The 7,149-nt window shown below is 36.3% G+C and overlaps 1 protein-coding gene and 1 long non-coding RNA gene across 2 annotated transcripts in view; one reads left to right on the forward strand and one right to left on the reverse strand.

Annotated features, from left to right (window-relative positions):
• Positions 1 to 7,149, reverse strand: part of CYP51A1 (cytochrome P450 family 51 subfamily A member 1) — a 55,618-nt gene that overhangs the window by 33,148 nt on the left and 15,321 nt on the right. The gene's annotated exons all lie outside the window — the stretch shown is intronic.
• The window catches only part of LOC144615630 (uncharacterized), a 51,689-nt gene that overhangs the window by 12,348 nt on the left and 32,192 nt on the right, over positions 1 to 7,149 (forward strand). The gene's annotated exons all lie outside the window — the stretch shown is intronic.

Raw genomic sequence — 7,149 nt, forward strand, 5'->3', positions numbered from 1 at the left:
TGCTGGCCTCAATACATAGGCAGTTTTAAAAGCTAACATATTATAAATTTGGTTTGTAACTCTATATTTTTCTATATATTTAAGACATTAATGCCTAAAAAGAATTATTAATTTATGTTTGGGGCACACATTGTATAATTTTGTGACATAACAACCAAAGGGACAGAGCTGTAAAGAAATAGAGTTTTGTATGTTATTGAAGTTAAGGTTGCATAAATTCAAATTAGTGTTACAACTTCGGCATGTTAAATGTAATCCCCATGGTAACCACAGAGAAAAAATAGCTATCAAATACACATGAAAGTAAATAAGAAGGGAATTTAAAGAGTTCACTGCAAAAAAAAAAAAAAAAAAAAAAATCAGCCAAGCACAAAAGAAGACTGCAAGGCAGGTAATGAAGGTCAAAAATGTTATATGGCATATAGAAAACATACAGCACAAGGACAGAAGTTAAGTCCTCCATCAGTAATTACTTTAACTATAAATGAATAAGAGAGTCACAAAAACACAAAAACATATGATTCCACTTATATGAAGTACTTAGTGTAGTCAGAATCCTAGAGACAGAAAGAATGGTGGTCGTCGGGACTGGAGGGAAGGAGAAATGGGGAGTTATCGTTTAATTAGAGTTTCAGTTTTGTAAGACAAAAGTCATGGAGATGATGGTAATGATAATTGCATAACATTATAAATATATTTAACAGCATACTTAAAAATAACTAAGATAGTAAATTTTGTTGTGTATTTTACTGCAATAAAAATTTTGAGGGGTGCCTGGGTGGCTCAGTCAGTTGATTGTCCGACTTCAGCTCAGGTCATGATCTCGCACTCCATGAGTTCAAGCCCCGTGTCGGGCCCTGTGCTGACAGCTCAGAGCCTGGAGCCTGTTTCGGATTCTGTGTCTCCCTCTCTCTCTGCCCCTCTCCTGCTCATGCTCTCTCTCAATGTCAAAAATGAATAAATGTTAAAAAATTTTTTTTAAATAAATACAAAAAATTTTTGAAAAAAAAATGTTTAATGCAGCAATGGCTATGAAAGCCAAGTATTGGAAGCAACCTAAACGTCAACTGCCTAACATTTTTAGACCAAGACGATCCTTGAATAAGATGGGTTTGAACTGCGTGGGTGCACTTATATATAGATTTTTTTTGATAAATACAGTAGTGAAAATGTATTTTCTATTCTTTATGATTTTCTTAATAACATTTTATTTTCTCCTAGTTTACTTTATTATAAGAATACAATACATAGTACCTATAACATACAAAATATGTATTACTCAACTGTTTATGTTATTGGTAAGGCTCCTGCTCAACAGTAGGCTATTAGTAGTTAAGGTTTGGGGGAGTCAAAGTTATATAAAGGGACTCCTGGGTGGCTCAGTCATTCAAGTGTCCGACTTTGGCTCAGGTCATGATCTCACAGTTTGTGAGTTCGAGCCCCACGTCGGGCTCTGTGCTGACAGCACGGAGCCTGGAGCCTGCTTCGTATTCTGTGTCTCCCTCTCTCTCTGCCTCTCCCCCGTTTGTGCTCTGTCTCTCTGTCTCTCTCTCCCAAAAATATAAGCATTAAAAATATTTTTTAATTAAAAAAAGTTATATACAGATTTACAACTGCCTGGAGGGTCAGTGCTCCAACCTCGCATTGTTCAAGGGTCAACTGTACTTTATTACTATATTTCATAATGGAACATTAAACAACAGATGGAATGCTTACCAAAATATAATTATGAAGATCATATAGAAAAGTGGGGAAATATAAAATTTTAATATATATTAATAGTTGCTAATTACAAAAACATATGTGCTAGAAATTGTTTTTATTTTTTTGCATTTAATCCATTATATACACTAAATCTTCACCACAGCATGACACTTTAGGAATTTTTTTATCAGAAGAGAAAATCAAGAGGGGTGCCTGGGTGGCTTAGTCGGTTAAGCAGCCGACTTCGGCTCAGGTCATGGTCTCACAGTTTGTGATTTCAAGCCTGCATCGGGCCCTATACTGACAGTTCAGAGCCTGGAGCCTGCGTTGGATTCTGTGTCTCCTTCTCTCTCTGCCCCTCCCCTGCTCATGATCGCTCTCTCTCTCTCTTTCAAAAGCAAATAAACATTAAAAATTTTTTTAAAAAAAAAGAGAAAATCAAGGGACAGATTAAATGACTTTCACAAGACCAAGGAGTTAATTAGGGATGCAAAATAGTTTGGTTCCAAAGTGCAGTATTTTACTGTACTGCTATTATGTAAAACAAACTATATGCATATGTTATAAACTCGAAGGTAAAAGATAACATGCAAACATTAAATTGGCTATGTTAAGAGAATAGGATCATGTGACTTAATTTTTACTCTTTAAAAAAAATTTCTTTTAATGTTTTTATTTATTTTTGAGAGAGCAAGAGAGAGACAGAGGATGAGTGGGGGAAGGGCAGAAAGAGGGAGACAGAATCTGAAGAAGGCTCCAGGTTCTGACCTGTCAACACAGAGCCCAATGCAGGGCTCGAACTCCAAGATCTTGACCTGAGCTGAAGTCAGATGCTTAACTGACTGAGTCACCCAGGTGTCCCCATTTTTACCCTTTTTGTAACATGTACTCATTGAGAAAAAAGTGGAAAATACAAATGAGCAAAAAGAAAATTAAAGTTAACTGTCATCTCAGTCCCCCTAGATTTAATCACTGTTACGTTGTTTCCTATTTAAAAACTTCTTTTACTGTTATTTCACCATGTTTTCTAATTAGAATAATAAAATAGATGCATACTACGCATGATAATAAGCCAAGGTAAACAGTGGAAAATTCAGTTATAGTTTCCTCAAGGAGCATAATAGACAGTCATAAAGATTAACAGGGCTTACAATGTTTAAATGTTAAACAGAACTCTATTAATAGCTGGTATTTATTAATCATCTATATGTGAAGCACTTTTCTTTTTTTTAATTTTATTTAATGCTTATTCATTTTTGAAAGAGAGAGAGACAGAGCACAAGCAGGGGTGGGGCAGACAGAGAGGGGGACACAGAATATGAGGCAGGCTCCAGGCTCTGAGCTGTAAGCACAAAGCCTGACACTGGTCTTGAACTCATGAACCGCGAGATCATGACCTGAGCCGAAGTTGGACACTCAACCGACTGAGCACCCCAACAACAGGCACCCCATTGAAGCACTTTTCTTTTGATGACTCTGGAGAAAGTTTCAGCCGCCTCTCAGTTTTTCTAATCCCTCCTTTAATTCTGCCAATAAGGAGGAATGCTAATATAAATGAAAAGGAAGGTAAGGGTATTTACTGAATCATAGAACCCTTACAAATTTCTCTTCCAAGACTTTGGCACGAGGACAGTCCTGCATCTGCTCTTGCTTAGGCTACTCCTATGGTTAGGGTAGGTTAACTGCTACAACAAAACACCCCAAAACCTCAGACTCTCAGTAAGTTTCTCACTTATGTAACAGTACAAAATAGCCATGCCTAGTTGAGGAGCTGTGTTACAAAACAGGACTTCCAGTTAGGGAATGGAATGTCTGTTTAGAAGCTAGGTCTGGAAACAGCTTAATCATTTCTGCCTGTTTCATTAGTGAGAATTCAATCACAGTAGACCCACATAACCACAGGGGATGTTTAGAAATGTAGTCTCGTAGCATGCCAAGAAGGAAAAGAAAATGGGGTTTGTTGTAGAGGTAAGTGGTAACAGTAACTACATATGTCTTAGGCTGGCCTGGGAGGAGTGGATGGATTATGCTATGTTCTAGGTTTAGGATGAACAATTTCCTTTTGCTGGTATTCTTTAAATTTGTCTTTCTTCATCATCAGAATTGTGAAAATAAGGTTAGGGATAAAAGAAACTACTCACTTGTTTTGTTTATAATCCACTAAAATATATCAGTCCAAGATGTAGGCTCAGTACAAACCAAGCTAATTGGATTCCTTTTCTAGAATATCTAGATACAAAGAAATAAATCAACTTTTTTTTAATGAGCTACCAAAAGGTTGTCTCTGTGACATTCTTTGTCACAGAGAAGAGCCTGAGAAAATGAGGCTAAAACATAGACTCTGAGTCAAACGAAAAGCAAAGAATCCTGATACTGCTCAGTTTCTCATGTAGTCGTGAAATAAAAATAGAAGGCGCTCCTTCTCATTCTTTAGGGAAAAAAATATTTTAAAAAATATTAACTTTCTCTTTAAGAATGAAAGTTAGCTTCTTACCAGTAAAATTTGTTAGCTAGATAGAAAGCCAAAAGAAACACATTTTTGTTTAACAACTTACTTTTCACAAGATAAAAATTTTCTTTGTGAAAATAAAGTTACTAGTTTACTTTTCTGTTACACAAATGAAGACTTTAAAGATTTTATTGCTTCTGGGGCGCCTGGGTGGCGCAGTCGGTTAAGCGTCCGACTTCAGCCAGGTCACGATCTCGCGGTCCGTGAGTTCGAGCCCCGCGCCAGGCTCTGGGCTGATGGCTCGGAGCCTGGAGCCTGTTTCCGATTCTGTGTCTCCCTCTCTCTCTGCCCCTCCCCCGTTCATGCTCTGTCTCTCTCTGTCCCAAAAATAAATAAAAAACATTGAAAAAAAAAATTTAAAAAAAAAAAGATTTTATTGCTTCAAATGTTTGTGAAAAATTATTTACCTAATTTAAAAAGTCACAAAATAATAATTCTGAAAATTAGATAGTTTTACATTGTATCTGTTTGTGTAAATTATGCAACAGTAAGCCTCAGCTTTTTTTTTAATGCATTGAACTCTAGAAACTACAGTTTTAACTATTTTGTTCTCTTCCTACTACAAGTAAAAATTTAATAAAATGATTTTAAACAGTTTTTGCCCCTAGAACCCAAACACAATGCAATGCGTTTTGTTTCATTAAACTTTTCTTCCTCACAGTTAACTCAAAGTTAGTTTCACCTAGGTCTTCTCTGGCTTCAGTTACATGAGCAAGGTTTTTGTTTTTGTGGTTTTGTTTTGTTGTTGTTGTTGTTGTTTTTAGGTTAAGTAGATAAGGTTTCTGTCCTTTGCAATGGAAAGAATTTTGACAAAACAGCACTTGCTTGATCTCATTCTCCATTCATAGGGCCTTCCTCAAGTCATCAGAGGGTGACTGGGACAAAGCAGGATTCTAGATGTTGAGTCTCAGACAAGCAGCATCACCCAATTTCAAAATGACTGGCAGCCTTTTTCTTTAATCCCCACAATAATCCTGCAAAATATTGTTACCCCATATAGTATTCTTAATGCCCTCCTCAAATCTCCTAAATATGTCCTATTCATGTTATAGATAATGTTGTCCTAATGTATGTACCTGTAACTTTCCAACTTAACAGCTTTCTCTTGGCTAGCCTGGGTAGGCCAGAAGTGCTGTGGAATCCCTAGAAGTAGCCCCTCAGCCATGATGAAAGAGAGTTAAGAAATAAGTACCATTCTGTACTCATACAACCATTCTGTTTTTCACTTTCAGTATTCAATAAGTTACATGAGATATTTAACACTTTGTTATAAAATAGGCTTTGTGTTAGATGATTTTGCCCAACTGTAGGCTAATGTAAGTATTCTGTGCACATTTAAGGTAGGCTAGGGTAAACTATGATGTTCAGTAGATTAGCTGTGTTAACTACTTCTTTTAAATTAAATTTTTAATTTTAATTCCAGTATTGTTAACATACAGTGTTATATTAGTTTCAGGTATGAAGTATAGTGATTCAATAATTCTGTTCATTACTCAGTGCTCTTCATAATAAGTGTACTCTTTAATCCCCATCAGTTATTTTACTGATCCCTCACCCAACTCCCCTCTGGTAACCATCAGTCTGTTTCTTGGTGGGGATGGGGGGAGAAAAGAGTCTGTTTCTTGGTCTGTCTCTCTTTTCTCCTTTACTCATTTAGTTTCTTAAATTCCACATATGAGCAAAATTATAGGGTATTTGCCTTTCTCTGATTTATTTAGCTTAGCATTATGCTCTCTATCTCCATCCATGTTGTTGCAAATGATAAGATTTCATTCTTATTGGGGTGCCTGGGTGGCTCAGTCGGCTGAGCATCCAACTCTTGATGTCTCCTCAGGTCATAATCCCAGCGTCACGAGATCAAGGCCCACATTGGGCCCCACCCTGAGTGTGCAGCCTGCTTGAGATTCTCTCTCCCTCTTCCCATCTTCCCCACTCATGCTCTTTCTCTCTCTCTCCAAAGTAAAAAAAAAAAAAAAAAAAAAAAAAAAAAAAAAAAAAATTAAGACTTTATTCTTTTTTATGGCTGAATAATATTTTATTGTGTATAGATACCACACCTTCCTTATCCATTCAACAAAACTAAAAGGCAGCCTACTGAATGGGAGAAGATATTTGCAAATGACATATCCAATAAAAAGTTAGTTGAAAATGTATAAAGAACCGATACAACTCAACATCCAAGTAAACAAATAAACCAGTAAAAAAATAGGTGGGAGACATGAACAGACATTTCTTGAAGGAAGACATACACATGGCCAGCAGACACATAAAATGATGCTCAACATCACTAACCATTGGGGAAATGCACATCAAAACTACAATGAGATATCACCTTATAACTGTCAGAATGACTAAATTAGAAACACAAGAAACAAGAGTTGGTGAAGATGTGGAGAAAAAGGAACTCTCTTGCACTGTTGGTAGGAATGAAAACTGGTGTAGCCACTGTGGAAAACAGTATGGAGGTTCCTCAAAAAATTAAAAAATAGAACTACCCCTTGATCCAGTAATCACACTACTGGGCATTTACCCAAAAAATTCAACAACACTAATTCAAAGGGATGCATGCACTCTTACATTTATTGCAGCATTATATACAATAGCTAAATTTGGAAGCAGCCCAAATGTCCATCAATAAATGAATGGGTAAAGAAGATGTGGTATAAACTGCTTTTTGGATTTACGTTATTTTAAATTCATATTGGATTTATCAGGATGGGACCCTATTAAAAATTGAGGGAGATCTGTAGAGGATTACTGATCTTGGCTCTGGTTTATATTTAACAGAGCTCTCCCCTTCCTAATGGAGAAACAGTAGGAATGGTACATGAATTTCAGTTTTTAAGCTAGCATCTAAAACAAAATTGCCCTGCTTTCTAACTCCAATGAAAGTTACTAATGACCTTATTACCTATAAATCCTGGGTTGTATAAAAG

Source organism: Panthera onca, chromosome A2 (assembly GCF_046562875.1).
Source record: "Panthera onca isolate mPanOnc1 chromosome A2, mPanOnc1 haplotype 2, whole genome shotgun sequence".
Lineage (NCBI taxonomy): Eukaryota > Metazoa > Chordata > Mammalia > Carnivora > Felidae > Panthera > Panthera onca.